Source organism: Dama dama, chromosome 18 (genome assembly GCF_033118175.1).
Source record: "Dama dama isolate Ldn47 chromosome 18, ASM3311817v1, whole genome shotgun sequence".
Taxonomy (NCBI): domain Eukaryota; kingdom Metazoa; phylum Chordata; class Mammalia; order Artiodactyla; family Cervidae; genus Dama; species Dama dama.
The window spans coordinates 45,137,612-45,157,831 of record NC_083698.1 but is presented as its reverse complement, the minus strand read 5'-3'; the positions used below and the strand labels follow the sequence as shown (position 1 = coordinate 45,157,831).

The following is a 20,220-nucleotide window of genomic DNA, read 5'->3' as shown; positions in this document are numbered from 1 at the left end:
CAGTATTTGATCTTAATCCATTTTGAGTTTGTTTCTGTGTATGGTATTAGAGAATGTTCTAATTTCATTCTTTAACATGTAGCTGTCCACTTTTCCCAAGACCAATTATTAAAGAGACTCTCTTTTTTCCATTGTATATTCTTGCTTCCTTTGTCATAGACTAATTAACTGTAGATGCCTAAGTTATTTCCGGGCTTTCTACCCTGTTCCATTGTCTATACTTGTTTTTGTGCCAGTACCATACTGTTTTCATTACTGTAGTATAATTTGAAATCAGGGAGCCTGATTCCTCCACTTCTGTTTTTCTTTCTCAGGATTGTTTAGCCTTGGGGTCTTTAGTATTTCCATATGGTTTAAAATGTTTTTTCTAGTTCTGTGAAAAATGTCATTGGTAATTGATGGGTTTGCATTGAATCTTCAGATTTCCTTGGATAGTATAGTCATTTTGACAATCGTGACTCTTGCAATTCAAGAACAATGTATATCTTTCCATCTGTTTGTTTTGTCATTTGACTTCTTTCATCAGTATCTTATAGTTTTCAGAGCATGAGTCTTTTACCTCCTTAGATTGATTTATTCCTAGATTTTTTTTTATGTGATGGTAAATTGGATTGTTTCCTTGATTTCTCTTTCTGATATTTCTTTGTTAGTACATAGAATTAGTGAAGAGTCCTGTGTATTAATTTTTTATTCTGCAACCTTCCCAAAATTTAGTGAGTTCTAGTAATTCTCTGGTAGCACCTTTAGAATTTTCTTTGCATATTATCACGTCATCCACAAACAGTGATAGTTTTACTTCTTTTGTCCAGTTTGGAATTATTTCTTTTTCTGCCATGATTGCCATGGCTAGCACTTCCGAAGTTATGTTGAATCAAATTTACTAGAGTGGACATCCTTGCCTTGTTCCTAATCTTAAAGTAAGTGCTTTCAGCTTTTCACCTTTCAGTATGATGTCAGCTGTGGGTTGTCACATGTGGCCTTTCTTATATTGAAGTATGTTCCCTCTATGTCTGTTTTCTGGAGACGTTTATCATAAACGGGTGTTGAATTTTGTAAAAAGTTTTTTCTGCATCTGTTGAGATCATCATGTGGTTTTTATTCTTCAGTTTGTTAAAGTGGTGTTCAGTTCAGTTCAGTCACTCACTCATGTCTCACTCTTTGCAACCACATGGACTGCAGGCCTCCCTGTCCACCACCAACCCCCAGAGTTTACCCAAACCTATGTCCATCAAGTCGGTGATGCCATCCAATCATCTCATCCTCTGTCGTCCCCTTCTCCTCCTGCCCTCAATCTTTCCCAGCATCAGGGTCTTTTCCAATGAGTCAGCTCTTCGCATCAGGTGGCCAAAGTATTGGAATTTCAGCTTCAAAATTGGTCCTTCCCAATGAACACCCAGGACTGATCTCCTTTAGGATGGACTGGTTGGGTCTCTTTGCAGTCCAAGGGACTTTCAAGAGTCTTCTCCAACACCACAGTTCAAAAAGATCATTTCTTCAGCACTCAGCTTTCTTTATAGTCCAACTCTCACATCCATACATGACCACTGGAAAAACCATAGCCTTGACTAAATGGACCTTTGTTGGCAAAGTAATGTCTCCGCTTTTTAATATGCTGTCTAGGATGGTCATAACTTTCCTTCCAAGGAGTAAGCGTTTTTTAACTTCATGTCTGTAATCACCATCTGCAGTGATTTTGGAGCCCAGAAAAATAAAGTCAGCCACTGTTTCCCCAGCTACTTCCCATGAAGTGATGGGACAAGATGCCATGATCTTAGTTTTCTGAATGTTGAGCTTTAAGCCAACTTTTTCACTCTCCTCTTTCACTTTCATCAAGAGGCTCTTTAGTTCTTCTTCACTTTCTGCCATAAGGGTGGTGTCATCTGCATATCTGAGGTTACTTATATTTCTCCCAGCAATCTTGATTCCAGCTTGTGCTTCCTCCAGCCCAGCATTTCTCATGATGTACTCTGCATATAAGTTAAATAAGCAAGGTGACAATATACAGCCTTGATGTACTCCTTTTCCTATTTGGAACCAGTCTGTTGTTCCATGTCCAGTTCTAACTATTGCTTCCTGACCTGCATACAGATTTCTCAAGAGGCAGGTCAGGAGGTCTGGTATTCCCATCTCTTTCAGAATTTTCCACAGTTTATTGTGATCCACACAGTCAAAGGCTTTGGCATAGTCAATAAAGCAGAAATAGATGTTTTTCTGGAACTCTCTTGCTTTTTTGATGATCCAACGGATGTTGGCAATTTGAGCTTTGGTTCCTCTGCCTTTTCTAAAACCAGCTTGAACATCTGGAAGTTCATGGTTCACATATTGCTGAAGCCTGGCTTGGAGAATTTTGAGCATTACTTTACTAGTGTGTGAGGTGAGTACAATAGTGTGGTAGCTTGAGCATTCCTTGGCATTGCCTTTCTTTGGGATTGGAATGAAAACTGACCTTTTCCAGTCCTGTGACCACTGCTGTGTTTTCCATATTTGCTGGCATAGTGAGTGCAGCACTTTCACAACATCATCTTTCAGGATTTGAAATAGCTCAACTGGAATTCCATCACCTCCATTAGCTTTGTTTGTAGTGATGCTTCCTAAGGCCCACTTGACTTTGCATTCCTGGATGTCTGCCTGTAGGTGAGTGATCACATCATTGTGATTATCTGTGTCATGAAGATCTTTTTTGTACATTTCTTCTGTGTATTCTTGCCACCTTTTCTCAATATCTTCTGCTTCTGTTAGGTCCATACCATTTCTGTCCTTTATTGAACCCATTTTTGCATGAAGTGTTCCCTTGGTATCTCTAATTTTCTTGAAGAGATATCTAGTTTTTCCCATCCTATTATTTTCCTCTTACCCCCAATTAAAGGTTATGCCTCACACCTGTTACTGAATCTTTCTGGAGCAGTGTTTCTCAAGCTTTAATGTGTACAGAAATCCCTGAACATCATGTTAAAATGCAGGTTCTGATCCACTATGTCTAAGAGGCAACCTGAGAATCTGCAGTTGTAATAAACACCCAGGTGACGCCATTACTACTGATCTGTGGTCCCACTTCAGATGACAAGTCCTGTGGTTCATCACTTTTGGTATAGAAAAGAGTCACACCTGAAGAGCTTTTGGAAATTGCACATCCTTTGTACTCAGAAATTAGTATCCCATGGGCATGTGGAAGAGCCTGGGAATGTATTTTTCATATGACCTTCAGAGACTCTGATGCCCTGATATTCACTGACCACACTGGGAAAGTATTCATCAAAGGCTCACAAACCAAATTGGCCATATTCTCTAACATATTCAATAATTTGTACCAGATTTCAAGACATCACTTAGATAGCTCTAAGTCTTCCTTTTGAACTTTTGCCCTCTTCTTTTGTTTTTATAAGGTAAATAGAATTGAAGTGCCAGAAATGAAATTAGGATCATTTAACTAGGTGAGTGAAATATGCAATTTTGTGAAGAAATATGCAAATGGTGAAGCTGAAACTGGTGGGCTACAGTCCATGGGGTTGCAAAGAGCCAGACACGACTAAGCACAGCACAGCATACTCAGAGTTGTGTAACCTCCCTAACCTCTTACACTGTATTTTAGTTCCTGCATTTTATTTATTTTGTTTGCATCTACTCTCTCTAGATAACTGATTCTGGTTTCAGGTTTATTCTTCCTCTATTTTTGCCTACATAAGCAAATACATGTGTATTTTTTCATTTCTCCTTCTTTCTGATATCAAAGGTAGCATATTAGCATAGGCACTCTTCTGTGCTTTCCTTCTTGCACTTCGCGGTGTACCTGGGAACTCTCTCCGTACGGTTCACGGAGCTCTTCCTCCCAGCTGCACGGGACTCCACTGTGTCGAGGTGTCTTGTGTGTTCTACTCATCTCCCACATACGGGCTGTCAGGGGATTTTCAGTGTTTTGTAATTAGACATAATGCTGAGGTGAATAAACTTGTGCCAACGTGTGTTTCTGCTCTTGGGACTGTATCTTCAAGGTAAATTCCTTGAAGTAGGATTTCTGGGTCCAGTGCAAGTGTATGTGTAGTCTTGTTCAATCTTGAAACAAGTTTCCTTCTGTACAGTTGTACTAATTTGCCACCACCAGAGCTCATTTCCCAACAGATTTTGTTGTCCTGCTCTTTATATTTTTATCAATTTTATAGCTGAGAAACACGATACCATTTTTGAAATATAGCATTTTAAGTTACATTTCTTTAATAATGAGAGTTTGGACAGCTTTTAATATGTTTAAAGGAACATGTTTTGTGAATTGTTTGTTCATGTCCTTTGCTTATTCTTCAATCAAGTTTTCGGTCCTTTGTCCCTCAATGTCTAAGAGGTTTTTTAAAAATATTAGAACTACTAACCCTTTCTCTTTGATATATGTTACAAATTCTTCCTGTTGAATTTTCTGATACAAGCATATAATACTTCAAAATTTTATAAAGAATACAGGAATGTGTTTTATAATGACTGAAAAGAAAAGAAGAAACTGTGGTAAGTTAGAGGTTGGGAGTGATTTTACCTCTCTTGGTCCTTATGATGTCAACTTGGCTTTCTCCTAGGATCCCTCCAGTAGAGCAACAGAAGTATGCTGCTTGAGAGACTGGGTCAACGGCCTGGTTTGAGTAACCAAAGGTGAGTCCTGATCACTGCTCCTGATTCTCGTGGTACATGTACTTGTGTGACGTCACCAGTTCCAGGAAATTAATGGGGAGTTACACGCATGACTTATTTTCCTTCCTGGTGGCCTTCAAGTGCTCCAGCAAAAACTGTAGGACTGCTGCTCTCAGAGGCCTATCAGAGCGTCTCTTCTAAATATAAATGCAGAGACACTAAAAATAAGCAGTGCTAAAGGTGAGTGTCATGGTTCCTGAAATGTCAGCACACCGAGGGAATAAACTTAGCTCTCAAGGAGCCAGAAAGGAACATGTGGCCACCCGCTTCTAACTGAGCTTTTGCAAATGAGAAACTGTCTGAGGGTTACTGAGTAGCTGGAATATCTTAATTTTTTTTTTTTGCTTAAGTTGTGCTGAGGGCAGGACAGCAGAGAAATGGTTCTTCCATCATCAGACACTTTTGTAGCAGGTCCTTAAGTCCACACAGTCCACAGGCATGGTGAGCCCACCTCAGCAAATCCGGGGCTGAAAGAATGCAGTGATGAATCTCAATCAGCAGAGGATTAGCAGGGCTTTTGGACAGCGTGAAGTGCATAGTATCATGAGTCAGTATCACGAGGAGACACATGTGCCTGGCATAGTGTCTGTCCACCAGCATGCTATTAATATGTGTTTGAATAAATGAATAAGAAGGTATCCTATACTGCCTTGTATGATTATTAAGGATCTGAAGGCTAGTGTTAAAGGCCTTAAAGGTTCAGGCAAGAAAGGCGAGGCAGAGGATAAAGGGCAGCAAGACCCCTAAACAGATAACTCTGAGGTCAGCCTGTAGATGAGACTTAGGAAAGGCTCTGCCAACACCCAACTGCACAAACACAACAGGTGACAACAGCAGCAGGTCATCCAAGGCACACTTGGAACACAAAGTCCCAGACCCGCAAACAAGGTCAGGCCCTGCCAACACCCCTGCCAGCTGCCCAGCAGAGAAGGAAGCACACTTAACTGTAGGCGACAGCAGATACTTGAAAACCCAAGTTATACAACCAGTTAAGCAGAGGCAACATCATCTTCCAACACAAAGAATGTGGCCAGGTTACTTACACGACCTCAATATTACTCCAAGAAATATTTTCCCCCACCACTCCCAGCCTCCCCACTCTTCCAAACAAATATACCCTATATAAACAACCACAGACATTCTTTGAACAGGTTGTATTCACATACTCTTCCATGCCTTTATGCTTTTCATTTTGCCTATAATACTATGTGCTCATTCATTCATTTATTCAAGAAAAAATTCATTGATTTGTTCACCAATTGTGATTGATTTTTTATTTAAACATAGTTGATTTACAGTGATTCAGGTATACAGTAAAGCAATTCAATTATATGTATATTCTATGTAGTTCCCAGTGCTGTAAAGTAGATACTTGTTATTTATCTGTTTTATCTATGATAGTTATGTATCTGTTAACCCCAAACTCCTAATTTATCCCTCCTTCATCCTCTTTTCCCCTTTGGTAGCCATAAGTTTCTTCTCTATGTCCGTGAATCTATTTCTGTTTTGTTGTTGTTCAATCACTCACTCATGTCCAACTCTTTGTAACCCTCTGGACTGCAGCACACCAGACTTCCCTGTCCTTCAGTATCTCCTAGAGTTTGCTCAAACTTATGTCCATTGAGTTAATGATGCCATCCAACTATCTCATCTTCTGTCACCCCTTACCCAGTCTTTGCCAGCATCAGTCTTTTCCAATGAGTTGGCTCTTCACATCAGGGGGCCAAAGAATTGGAGCTCCGACAGCAGTCCTTCCAATGAGTATTCAGGGTTAACTTACTTTAGGATTGACTGGTTTGATCTCCTTGCTGGTTTGATCTCCAAGGGACTCTCAAGAGTCTTCTCCAGCACCACAGTTTGAAAGCATCAATTCTGTTTTGTAAATAAGTTCGTTTGTATCATTTGTTTTTATATCCCACATGTAAGTGATATCATATAATATTTGTCTGTCTGATTTTCTCTGATTTCTTTTAATTTGCTAGTTTGTCGATTACCAGTTATGTCCCAGGCACTGTGCTAGGCACTGGGGATATTGTGATGAACAAAACAGACATGGTCCCTGTGCTGTTGGGGGAGAGACAATAAACAAATAGAAATATTTGCTTACACATTGTAATAAGTACCAAGAAGAATTTTTGCTGGCAGAGAAAACACTAGATGGCACTGATTGTAGAGAGAGTGGTTAAGTGAGGCCTCCCGGGTAACTCCCCTGAGAAGCATTTCCTCACCAGCCCACACACCACCCCACTCAGTCACTGATCCCTGTTCCAAAGTTGTTTGCTTCTCCTTTTGACTTGACACCTCTCTTTGGTGGTTGGTTTCTGAGGCCAAGACTCTGTTTCTGTGTTAGTTCTCTCAATGCAAGGAGGAAAGAGGGGAAAACACATGGGGTGTGGGAATCCAAAGGCCTGACTATAAATTACAGTCTTCCACATGAATTCTGGGATGCTTGACGAGTCACCTGATTTCATTATTTTAGTCTGGGTTCCTTAGAAGCAGAGCTGGATGTATAAAGGCCTGTGTATAGGTTGTTCATTTGGGAAGAAGCCCTAAGGAGTAGAAGTGAGGGGTAGAAAGTGAAATGAGGGAAAGTGGGAGAGCCAGCCCAAGGATGCAAGGCTGAGTGGGGCCACCTCTTGTGTACAGCTAGTTAATGAGGCTGTGACTGGAGGAAGAGAGAGGTGAGAAGGTTTTAAGTTGAGGCGTCTGGTATCCTCATCTAGAAAATAGTCACAGCAATAAAAATGCCTGCCTCTTAGGTGTGTGAGAGTTAAATGAGATGCTCCAAGTGAAATGGTCTGTAACCTGCAGACATCATACAAACACTGACCACTACTGCCCTTACAGTGAACTCTATTTATACCCCCAAGAAAGTGCCTGACGTACAATTAGACAAAAATCAAATGAGAGTCAGGTGAGTAAGTAAATGGAGAGAGGCTAAGTAGACATGTCCCAGGATCTTTACCAAAGGTTCCTACCTGTGTGAGATGAAGACACACATTTCACTCAGTCCAGGTCCCTTCCACATTCAGTTAGGTTAGAATGAAGTAAATGGTGCCAGGAGAGACATTTTGAAAGTAGCTTACTTGAAAAATGAATTAAGGCCATGCCCTTTGGAGAAGAGACCTGGAAAAGGTTTATTTGCCTATGAAATGCAGCCCCATAAGTGGGCTTAATTTTCTTTGACTTTGTCTTCAGTTCAGTTCAGTCGCTCAGTCATGTCTGACTCTTTGTGACCCCATGGGCTGCAGCACGCCAGTCCTCCCTGTCCATCACCAATGCCCAAAGTTTACTCAAATTCATGTCCATTGAGTTGGTGATGCCATCCAACCATCTCATTCTATGTCGTCCCCTTCTCATCCCACCTTCAATCTTCCCCAGCATCAAGGTCTTTTCAAATGAGTCAGCTCTTCACATCAGGTGGCCAAAATATTGGAACTTCAGCTTTAGCATCAGTCCTTCCAATGAATATTCAGGACTGATTTCCTTCAAGAAGGACTGGTTGGATCTCCTTGCTGTCCAAGGGATTCTCAAGAGTCTTCTCCAACACCACAGTTCAAAAACATCAATTCTTTGGTGCTCAGCTTTCTTTATAGTCCACATCCATACATGACTACTGGAAAAACCATAGCCTTGAATAGACGGACCTCTGTTGGCAAAGAAGTGTCTCAGCTTTTTAATATGCTGTCTAGGTTGGTCATACCTTTTCTTCCAAGGAGCAAGCATCTTTTAATTTCATGGCTGCAGTGATTTTGAAGCCCCCAAAAATAAAGACTGCCAATGTTTCCACTGTTTCCCTATCTATTTGTCATGAAGTGATGAGACAAGATGCCATGATCTTAGTTTTCTGAATGTTGAGCTTTAAGCCAACTTTTTCACTCTCCTCTTTCACTTTCATCAAGAGGCTCTTTAGTTCTTCTTCACTTTCTGCCATAAGGGTGGTGTCATCTGCATATCTGAGGTTATTGATATTTCTCCCGGCAATCTTGATTCCAGCTTGTGCTTCCTCCAGCCCAGTGTTTCTCATGATGTACTCTGCATATAAGTTAAATAAGCAAGGTGACAATATACAGCCTTGATGTACTCCTTTTCCTATTTGGAAACAGTCTGTTATTCCATGTCCAGTTCTAACTGTTGCTTCCTGACCTGATACAGATTTCTCAAGAGGCAGGTCAGGAGGTCTGGTATTCCCATCTCTTTCAGAATTTTCCACAGTTTATTGTGATCCACACAGTCAAAGACTTTGGCATAGTCAATAAAGCAGAAATAGATGTTTTTCTGGAACTCTCTTGCTTTTTTGATGATCCAACAGATGCTGGTAATTTGAGCTCTGGTTCCTCTGCCTTTTCTAAAACCAGCTTGAACATCTGGAAGTTCATGGTTCACATATTGCTGAAGCCTGGCTTGGAGAATTTTGAGCATTACTTTACTAGCATGTGAAAGTGAAGTCGTGTCCAACTCTTTGCAACCCATGGACAGTAGCCCACCAGGCTCCTCCATTCATGGGATTCTCCAGGCAAGAGTACTGGAGTGGGTTGCCATTTCCTTCTCCAGGGGATCTTCCTGACCCAGGAATCGAACCCAGGTCTCCCGCATTGTAGGCAGACACTTTACCATTTGAGTCACCAGGGACGTGAGATGAGTGAAATTGTGTGGTAGTTTGAGCATTCTTTGGCATTGCCTTTCTTTGGAATGGGAATGAAAACTGACCTTTTCCAGTCCTGTGGCCACTGCTGAGTTTTCCAAATTTGCTGACATAGTGAGCATCATCTTTTAGGATTTGAAACAGTTCAACTTGAATTCCATCACATCCACTAGCTTTGTTCTTGGGGATGTTTCCTAAGACCCGCTTGACTTCGAATTCCAGGATGTCTGACTCTAGGTGAGTGATCACACCATCATGATTATCTGGGTTGTGAAGATCTGTTTTGTATAGTTCTTCTGTGTATTCTTGCCACCTCTTCTTAATATCTTCTGCTTCTGTTAGGTCCATACCATTTCTGTCCTTTATTGAGCCCATCTTTGCATGAAATGTTCCCTTGTTATCTCTAATTGTCTTGAAGAAATCTCTAGTCTTTCCCATTCTATTGTTTTCCTCTAATTCTTTGCACTGATCGCTGAGGAAGACTTTCTTATCTCTCCTTGGTATTCTTTGGAACTCTGCAATCAGATGGGAATATCTTTCGTTTTCTCTTTGCTTTTCACTTCTCTTTGTCTTCGCTTCCTCTTTTGTCTTTCTCTTTGTCTTTCACTTTCTCTTTTGACTTTGTCTAGTTTCTGACAAAATACTCAAACAGGATTTGGGTAAGAAACCATTTGAAACTATGTAGAAGAGAGAGTTCTCTCTGTCTTAAAAGCTTATAAACTATGGAGAAGGCAGGAGAAGGCAAATGACATTCAGTCATAAACTATAAAGCAGGCCTAGCATGTTGCCATGGTCAGTAGTCACACATGATAACCGATTATGTCTATTGAAATCAGGCAGCATCAACCTGGGAAGGTTTCATTTCATTGCAACTTACTTTGGTTCAATTAGCACTTGAAGACCCAGTAATAGTCAGAACCTGGACTGTGCTGGGGCAGTGGGACTCTAAGAGTGGTGAGGGCAACAGATAAGAAAATGAACAGTGAGGGACTTCCCTGGCAGTCCAGTGGTTAAGACACTGTTCTTCCAAGCAGAGGGTGTGGGTTCAGTTCCTGGTCAGGGAAGTAAGATCCCACATGCTGTGCACCATGGCCAAAAAATTAAAATAATAAATATAAATAAAGAAAATAAACCGAGCAAGTGTCAGAAATGTGATCAAGAGAGGCACACAGAGAAAGGGATGCAGAGAAGAGATATAAACAAAGGACACCTAACTCGGCTCACAGGGGAGGCAAGGAAGGACCAAGACAGTTTTCAAAAAAGACCAGATACTCCTGTAAGGCTGGACACAGAAGTAGTTGGATGGTACAAAGGGAAGAGGGAGTGTTGGGCAGGGAGAATAGCCCAGACAAAGGTCTGGAGGTGGGAGGGAGCCTAGTGCTTTGAAGGAATTGCAGGAGGGTCAGTGTTTTCAGGGAGCTTGCATGATGTGGTGGGAGGTGAGGCTGCAGCTGCAGGACCTAGTGAGGGCAGGATAATAAGGAGTCTTCCACATCAGACTAATACACTTGAGCTGCCTAAGGGGAAAGGCAAGCCATGGAAGGATTTTGAGTGGTAGGATGACATGATCCCATCCGTGCTCTTCAAGACACCTCTGGCCATGGTGTGAGACAGTGGGAGACAGAGTGGGTTTGGCTACGTGTGGGAGCAGAGAGCTGGGTTTGGAAATGATTGTGGTGGTCATTCTGGGGAGAGATGACTGTAGCATAGGGACAGTGAGAGAGTGCTGGATTTCCAGGGGGACAAGCAACATGGTGATCACCATTTCCTTGGATGCAGAAAGTAGAGGAGCAGGGGGAATCAGAATGAAACCCCAATTCCTGCCTCAGGTGACCCAGTGGATGTTTGTGCCTTTTGGTGAAGAGAAGAAAGAGGTTTCTTCAATTCAATACAGCAGAATTGGAAGAAGAGTAAAGTTGGAGGAGACATCTACTTGGAAAATGTTGTATTTTTCTCTAGTTGTTTTTGGGACATGGGATCCTTTTGTAATATTTTTGCCCTTGAAATGGGGTAAAACCCTCAAAGGCTCTGAGGCCTCCTATAGATGGTTGAGTAAGCCATGCCAGCAAAAGGGCGTCTGGCCAAGGGAGTGAGTGGGGCTGAAATGTGGTTCATGCTCGCTCCTTAGGTATTGCTGGCCAGGGCTGCATCTGGCCAGCAGGGAAGGGCACCATGCTGGATATTTCCATGTGCCTCTCCTGATCCAGTCTCCATGCTTCACCCTCCTGTGGGCCCTGGATGGCTGGCCTGTGTGAACTGCATTTCTCACCCTGGGTTCCCTAGCAGGAGGCGCTGGCAGGGGATCAAACAGAGGAGTGTTTATGTCTCTGCTCCCTCCCTACTGGGCGGTCTCTCTCACTTTACTGAGGGGTGCGGCTCCCACGGCATCCGTCCCTGTTGGGTTCGAGCTCAGGGTTCTCTCCTGTTCAGGGTTGGGCTGTTAATGACTCTACACTGTTCTGTCTCCAGGATGCTCTGTCATTCCTTGTGGGTTTCTCTAAGTCCCACCCCTACCTCTGAAAATGGGACCTCCCTTACACTCTCTTCCATATCCAGTTTGAGGGTTTCTGCTGGAACCAGGACTGACTTGGAATATTTTTCTAATTAATGCAGAGCAACATCTCCATTTACTCAACCATGCACCTGTGGAGCTGTGACACTCATAGGGACCCCTGTTTCTCATTCTTACAAAGATGCTGTGTTAGCAAGGAGGCCCTTTAGGTTTTCAAACTCAGCCAGCCTTAGTCCATAGGTACTAGAATAAATTTTCAGTCTGACCCAAAGTTTGAGTCAGAAAGGAAGAGGAAAGATAGTAGTTGTCTGTGTCCATTTGAGCTGCTGCAACAAAGTACCAGAGCCTGGGGCTTATCAGTTCAGTTGCTCAGTCGTGTCCAACTCTCTGCGACCCCATGGACTGCAATATACCAGGCTTCCCTGTCGATCACCAACTCCCAGAGCTTGCTCATCAAGTTGGTGGTACCATCCCACCATCTCATCCTCTGTCATCCCCTTCTCCTCCTGCCTTTAGTCTTTCCCAGCATCAGGGTCTTTTCCAATGAGTCAGTTCTTCGCATCAGGTGGCCAAAGTATTTGCGCTTCAGCTTCAACATCAGTCCTTCCAATGAATATTCAGGCTGGTTTCCTTTAGGATTGACTGGTTTGATCTTGTTGTCCAAGAGATTCTCAAGAGTCTTCTCCAATACCAGAGTTCAAAAGCATCAATTCTTTGGTGCTCAGCTTTCTTTATGGTCCAAGTCTCAAATCCATACATAACTACTGGAAAAACCTAGCTTTGACTAGAGGACCTTTGTCGGCAAAGGTTGGCTTTATAAACTACAGAAATTTATTTTTCACAGTCCTGGTGGCTGGAAGTCCAAGATCAGAGCACCAGTGTAGTTGAGTTCTGGTGAAGGCCCTGTTCCTGGTTCATAACTGGCATCTTCTCACTGTGTGCTGACTTGGTGGAAGACCTAGGGTCTCTGTGTGCATCTTTGGTAAGGGCCCTAATCCTATTCTTGCAAATGTGAAGCAACAAGTCAGAGGAGCTGAGGAACCTGTAGGCTTGTTCCCTGTCCTCTCTGTCCTCAGAACCCACCACCAGGACTGAGAAAGAGGACCTGTTGGTTCCTATTCTCCCTCCGGCCCCTTCCAAGCTTTGGGTGTGGGGCACTGTACTCATTTAGGGTTGCTGAGCTACAGGCAGTGTTAAAGAGGCTCTGGCATCTCAAATTTACTGCTTGACCATCTGGACTCCTTATTCCAGGAAGTTAGAAGTCTTCCAAGTAGCTTAATTTCAGATAAGTCTTCCAGGTAGCTTATCTGAAATTAAGCTTTAAAAAGATCATTGCAGTTTGATGTTTTGGTGAAACCCTAGGTACCAGGGCTCTTCTTACCAAAGTAATCTATCAGTAAGGAATCAATCTTGCTCCATCTGTCTGCCTTCCCAGGCGTTCTCTGATGTCCTGTGAGGCAGGAGTGAGCAAAGTGCCTTACTCAGCCTTAGGGAGCTCTAGCCCTCTGATCTGCTTATGTTTTTCTACCCCAAGCTACTGATGCTTGTACTGAAGTGGTGGGATCTCCCCTAACCTCATCCCCTGCTTTCCCCGCTCCACCATGGTTGAAGAGAGGGTTTAGAATTTGGATTAAGACTTGCTCTCCAAAATCTTCTGTTGTTTTTATTCTTTCCTTCCCTTTTTCTTTTCCTTCAGTTCCTTCCCTTTTTATTCATTAATGTATTAATTATTTGTTCATTGATTTGTATCTGGAGTCTGAACGTAAGCTAGCTAGCACCCCTCCTACCACTAGGATTTAGATTTAAGTCTGGGAGTGCTTAGCTGATTTGTGGGTGATCCCACCTTGCCTCTATGTATCTGAAGGACAGGAACCTCCTAGGAAAGTCTTAGTCCATAGGACTAGAAAGTGGAGGATACCTACTGGGTTCAGTTGCAGTGAATCAGCAGTGGGCTGGAGCTTGGGGTGGTCCTGGTAGGATTTTGGAAACAGCAAAGCACCTGTCACTCAGATGTCCTCTGACATAGCAGGCAAGGACTTGTGCCTGAGTCCTTAGGTGAGAGTATTAGTGAAAGGGCAAATCAAAACTAAACTAGCTCTTCACTCCAACATCCTAAGGTTACAGAAAGCAGCAGTAGCAGCAGCAACAGCAGCCAAGGGCCAGGCAGCTGTCAGCATCCTTATCCTGGGCACGGGCAGGCACCAGCTTGGGGGGGATGCCTCACAAGGCCACTTTTGGTGTCAGCAGCAGTGGAGACATCAGTCCAGTGAGAGCAGGTGAGGAAGAAAGTGGCAGGTGCCACAGGTAACTGGAGGGCCTCTGTGCTTGGTATCTGTGTGATAATCACTGAGGAATCCCAGATTTGGGGGGATCTAATTCATGGGAGGATGGGGCATTAGAGCAGCCACAGAGTGCATTGCAGTAAATCCTGAGAACCTTGTTTTGTGTGTCTTTTTCATTAAGATCCTATCTCACTCCAAGTAGTGGAGTTTGGGGGACACATTCCTTAAATTCGATTTAATTCCAAACAGAATTTGCAGGAGCTTTAGATGAAAGCCTGGGATTAAAAAACACCAGGCAGCTGTGTAAACAGGGCCCATACCTGCCTGGGAGGGACACGCACATGTGCGTGCACACACACACACACGTCTTCCTTTCTATGGAAAGGTCTGGGAATTTGCCTACTGACCTGTGGTCCCTTTTGGCCAATTAGAAATTCAGAACTGCTGTAATTAGAACATCTCCAAGAATTTCTGAGGCCCTCAGAGTGTCACAGAAAGTTCGAGCTGAAGGCATTCCCAAGGTGTCAAAACAGAGGGCAGGGAGGGAACACGAAACAATGGAGGATCACAGATGAGACAGTAGAAAGATTTGAGGGCAGAAACTAGCTTCCATATTTGTGACACAATGGAGACCTGCCTGGGAAAAAGGAAGAACAACATTTATTAAGCACCTAATTCATGTCTAATTCTGTGCTTTCCTGCACACCTCATCTCATCTCATCCTCATGTAGCTCTGAGATAGGAGCAAGGCTTAGATGGGGCAGATAGTTTATCCAAAGTGACCCGGGCAGTGAAACAGGACCAGGACTTGAAATCCAGGTCTTCAAGGACACAGTCCCGGCTCACCCGAGTGCCCACCCTAGATGCACATGCACCTGTATATATTTTAGCAGAGGCAACATCTAGTAAGTTCTAGGCTCTGTCCTAAGTGCTTGACAAATATTAACTCCTTTAATACTCACAATGACCCTAGGACATACGTATCATCATTATTCCTAGGTCCAAGGAAGCAGAGAGAGATCACTCAGCTTGCTGAGGCCCCAAATCTAGTGGCAGACACAGCATAGTCAGGGGCCTGGCTAAGAGCCTGTTCTTCTCAGTATCCCTCCACGTTATCTCCATGTGAAGGGAAGGGCATCTACTGAATGCTTACTCTAAGCTAGCCCCGTTGGGACTATTTTGAGTGCTTTGAATTTATTACATAGTTTGGTTCACATGGCCAGAGTGCATAGACACTAAAGGCCTCTGAAGACCACATAGGCATGTGTGCCCAGTCATGTCCGACATTTTGCAACCACATGGACTGTAGCCAGCCAGGCTCCTCTGTCCGTGGAATTTTCTAGGCAAAAATACTGGAGTGGGTTGCCCTTTCCGTCTCCATGAACTCTTCCTGATCCAGGGGTCAAACCCATGTCTCTTGCTGTCGTGCATTGTCAGGCAGATTCTTTACCAGCTGAGCCACCAAGGAAGCCCACATAGTGTGGTGGCTAAATTCCAAGTGTGGACTCTGGAGTCAGACACTTACTTGTTAAATGACCTTGGGTAAATGCTTTAATCTTTCTGCAGTTCCTTCATCACCTGTAAAGTGAAAGCCATCATGGGTTTGGCTTCAGATTTGAGATAAAGATTAATTGAATTTTGTTTTGTTTTGTTTTGTTTATTTGGCTGCACCAGTCTTAGCGGCAGCATGCGAGATCTTTGATCTTTGTTGCGGCATGCAGAATCTAGTTCCCTGTCCAGGGATTGAACCTGGGCCCCCTACATTGGGAGCTCAGAATCTTAGCCACTAGGCCACCAGACAAGTCCCTAATTGAGTTATTTTATGCCAAGTGTTTAGCATAGTGTCTAGCCAGTAGAAAGTGCTGGAGTACTTTTTAAGGAGAGGGAAAGAGCTGGCACAAAGCTCGCAGGACTGGAAGGAGTCCTGGTGAAATTCTGTGGCTGGTGCTCAAGCGTCCAGGTCAGCATCCACACAGCACTGTGGCTGTGATTTCCATCTCCCACAAGGTCCTACCAGCTGACCTTTGGCAGGTCAGATCTCTTAAGGGTACTGGCTGGCCGTTGCTATTTTAAGCCAGTGAAATGGATTCCCTCTAACCTAAGAAATAAGCTAAAAGCAGAAATGAGAAGTAACTAGGAGGCCACAGGATACCAGAGGAAACTTGTCCATTCAGGACCAGAGAGTCTGTCCTGGATAAGTGCTCGGACTCTGCCATCCTTGAAATAAGACCTCGGCTGCCTGGAGGTTAATCAACATTCCAGGGCTATTTGACACAGCAGGAAATAATAAATGACTCTGAGATATCAACCTGACTGCTTAGCCTCAAGGCCCGGAGAGTGCTTGCGGGGCTCTCCTGGCAACCTGGAGGCTGGTAGCAGTGGGTTGATACACTGCTGATATATGCAGCCGCCAGCCCCACACTCACCTCTGCGCCCTCTCTCCAGCCTGGGCCACTTGGGAAGCCTGATGTTCTGGGAACTTCATCCAGTAGGGTTGGAATGTGTGGGCAGAGCTGGTCCATGGGACTTGGGTCCTGGTTGCAGAAGAAATGGCTGTTTAGCTCTAAATCTGTGCTGAGATGAAGCAGCACAGGGAGCTAGAGTAGGAGGCTGAAGGAGCTGTGATGACGGTCCATCTTCCATGTTCCATGAGGCTAAGAAGCTTCCTGCCTTCCACACACATTCTGAGCTTTATTTATGAACATTGTATCTTTTACTGGTAGGGACTCTTCCCATTTTATAGGAGAAGGAACCATGGCCTAGAAACATTGAGTAAGTGCATGGCACAGCAAGGAAACAGGTCTGGAAGGATGGCCAGAGAGGTGGGGAAGGCTAGAGTAGGGAGGCACTTATCTGTTTTATCTTTATCACAGAGCAAAGGATCACCATTGCAGTTTTAAGCACAGACAGGGCAAAATTAGACTTGCACTTTGAAGAGAGGAGGTCCTGGAGTGGAGAATGAATTGAATGAAGGGAGCCGAGTTCTGAGTCTAAGGCCATGGTCCAGGTGAGAGGCAATTCTGGACTCACCTGGTGGTGATGGAATGAAACAGATGGAACCCAGAGAGGTGTGAAAGGCTAGTGCCTGCCTGCCTTTGAGGGGAACTTGGCAAATAAATGCATTTCCTTCTCCATAGAAGAAACATTCAAAAGCCACACAGTCAAGACAGAGGAAGAAATCTCAGATCCCATGCTTGCTAAAGAACAAAACTTGAAGCGTCCCAGGAATTACCAGAAAGGGATTGATGCTCTATTTGCAAACTTTTCACAAATATAGTCCAGACAGTAAGCAACTAAGATTATTGCATGGTTGGAAACACTTGGAGAGAAATTAAGCTGGGAGTTCTGAGAGTCTCAGCACCTTCCAGATCCTTCCATGTCCAGCATCCTTCAGGGTCTGGGCCACAGGAGCCATGTCTCATAAGAGACAATGCCAACTCCTCCCCCAATTCTGCAGGTCTGTGCTTTTCATCCCTTCTATTTCCAGCATTTTAGCATCATCTATGGCAAAGTAAATGGGAAAAAAAGTCAGTAATTGATTTATGGGGAAAGAATAAGAAAGCTATATGGAGAGTTTGGCTGAGGGTCCAATGAGTGACCCTGACAACCACCTGGTATTGGCATTGATGTGTATAAACAAAGACATTCTTGGAAAGCATAGAGCATGACACATAGCAGCTAAGAGAAGCAATCCCTAATTATACAGTGATTTCCCACTGAGGAACTAGAAGAATCATAAATGAAGAAGTGGGTGTGACCCCAGGCATTTTATGGCTAAAGGCTGAGAGTTAGGAAAGAATAACTCCCCATAATTTTCACAGAGCTAAGTCAGACTCCAGGACAAGGGCTGGGGCCTATGGTCACTCTCTTTTGTTGAACGAATGAGTGAATGAACGAATGAATGAATGAGGACCCTAGACTTCCAATAGAGGCTTGCTTCAGCCACATGCATTCCTGTTCACTCATCCAGAATGCTGGTCCGACAAGTTATGTGGCTGAATTCCTGAATTAGCATATCAGAAACTCTGGCCTACATTACTTGACTTCATTTTCCCTGAAGCATTTATCATTATTTGAATTTTTTAAGTTGCTTGTTTACTCATCTATCATTGGTCATATATCCTTGAGATCAGAGACTTTATATTTGTTTGAAACAATGTCTCTGGGCCTATGTGTGGAATGAATGCCCAAAGTTGATAAATCAATGAATTGAAGCCTTATAAATACTATGATATAAAAATCACCAGCTGGAAGATGGGCAATTGAGACTAATAGTTCACTGAGTGTTTATTGTGTGAACCAACTAATTAGATCACTTTTTTTGATCAGTTCACTAGAATATCTCACAGATTGACGCAAATGAATATTTATAAAACAAATGTAAGGCACAAAATATCAGTGTCAATGAAGTAACATAGGCATGTAAGTCCGCTAACAAAATAAGCTGTATTAGAACACTCAGTAATAACCATTGCAAAAAAATAGCTCTAATATAAATATTTAACCAAAAGTGTGAACTAAACATTTGTTACTTCATTTGTAGAAAGATAAATTCCTGCTTCTGCTGGGTGTTTCTAAGTTTCCAAACAACTGCTTGAAGTTTCCAGTAGCCTGAATAATTTATTTTTAAAAATTTTTATTTGTTGGAATATAGTTGATTTCCAATGTTGTGTTAGTTTCTGCTCTATAGTCAAGTAAATTGGTTACACATATACATCCAGTCCTTTTTTAGGCTCTTTTCCTGAGCAGGTCATTACAAAGTACTGAGTAGAGTTCCATGTGCTATACAGTACGTCCTTATTGGTTTATATGTAGTAGTGTGTCCTTGTCAGTCCCAATCTCCCATTTTATCCTTCCCCTCTCCTTTTCCATCTGGTAACCATAAGTTTGTTTTCTACTTCTGTGACTCTATTTCTGTTTTGTAAACAAGCTCATTTGTATCTTTTTTTTAGATTCTACACACAAATGATATCATATGATATTTGTCTTTCTCTGTTTGACTTACTTAGTATGACAATCTCTAGGTCCAACCCAGTTGCTGCAGATGACATTATTTCATCCTTTTTTATGGCTGAGTAATATTCCTTTGTACATATGTACCACATCTTCTTTATGCATTCATCTGTTGATGGATATTGTGGTTGCTTCCACATCTCAGCTATTGTAAATAGTGCTTCTATGAACACTGGGTGCATGTATTTTTTTTAATTAGAATTTTCTTTGGATATATGCCCAGGAGTGGGATTGCTGGATAATGTGGTAGTTCTATTTTCAGTTTTTTAAGGAACCTCCATACAATTCTACATAATAATTGTACTATTTTACATTCCCACCAACAGTGTCAGAGGGGTCTCTTTCCTCCATACCCTCTCCAGAATTCCAAACAATTTAAATAGAGCATTTTTTGGGTGCACAATCATTGTAAGATGTCAGTATTATGATTGAGATTAAGGCCCAGCCTCCTAGAAAAGAAAGCCACAGTGAGAGAATTCCAGTTCGTCACATCCAAGGAATAAACCAAACAACCACTGCTTAAGAATGAGATTAGGCCCCAGAATGTTCAGGTCCTTTTCCCTTCCCCATTCGACACCCCAGAGATGTGGATGCTCCAGAGATTTCAAGTTGCAGGTCCTCAGGGCCATGGTGAACTTGTCTTCTTTTGAAGTGTGCCCAGGAGAGGCCCAAATACGAGTGGTGCATATTAAATGCTATTTGGTTAAGATGTTGAGGAGACCGGCAGATACTTTGTGTTGGTCATGTTGTTATTCAGCCAAGAAAGAACCAATGGATGAAGCCCGGCAAAACTGAATAGCTCAGCAAACCCCCACCCCTCCCCACCCCTCCCCGCCCCCTCACCAATCTTTGCAACTGCCTACAGGCACGGGAGCTATTGTGCAAGAGGCACATCTGGTTAAGAGCATCAGAATGAAATTTCAATTTGCTAATCTGTGTTTTCTAAACTTCTCATTAGCAATTTGCTCTTACCTGGAGGCTAGTCAGGATAAAACTGAAGATCAAAGAGACACAGACTTGTGGCTCTGCTAGTATTTCATTGCTTTTTCTTCTTCCTGTCACTCTTCAGGCTGAAAAAAAAAGAAGGCAGAAGAGGG

The 20,220-nt window shown here is 43.0% G+C and overlaps 1 long non-coding RNA gene across 1 annotated transcript in view; it reads left to right on the top strand.

The window, feature by feature from the left end:
- LOC133072801 (uncharacterized) overlaps positions 1-20,220 on the top strand; it is a 235,881-nt gene that overhangs the window by 131,159 nt on the left and 84,502 nt on the right. The window contains exon 2 of the long non-coding RNA XR_009696810.1: positions 4,560-4,632. This is a non-coding gene — a long non-coding RNA (uncharacterized LOC133072801). The remainder of the gene's footprint in view (positions 1-4,559; positions 4,633-20,220) is intronic.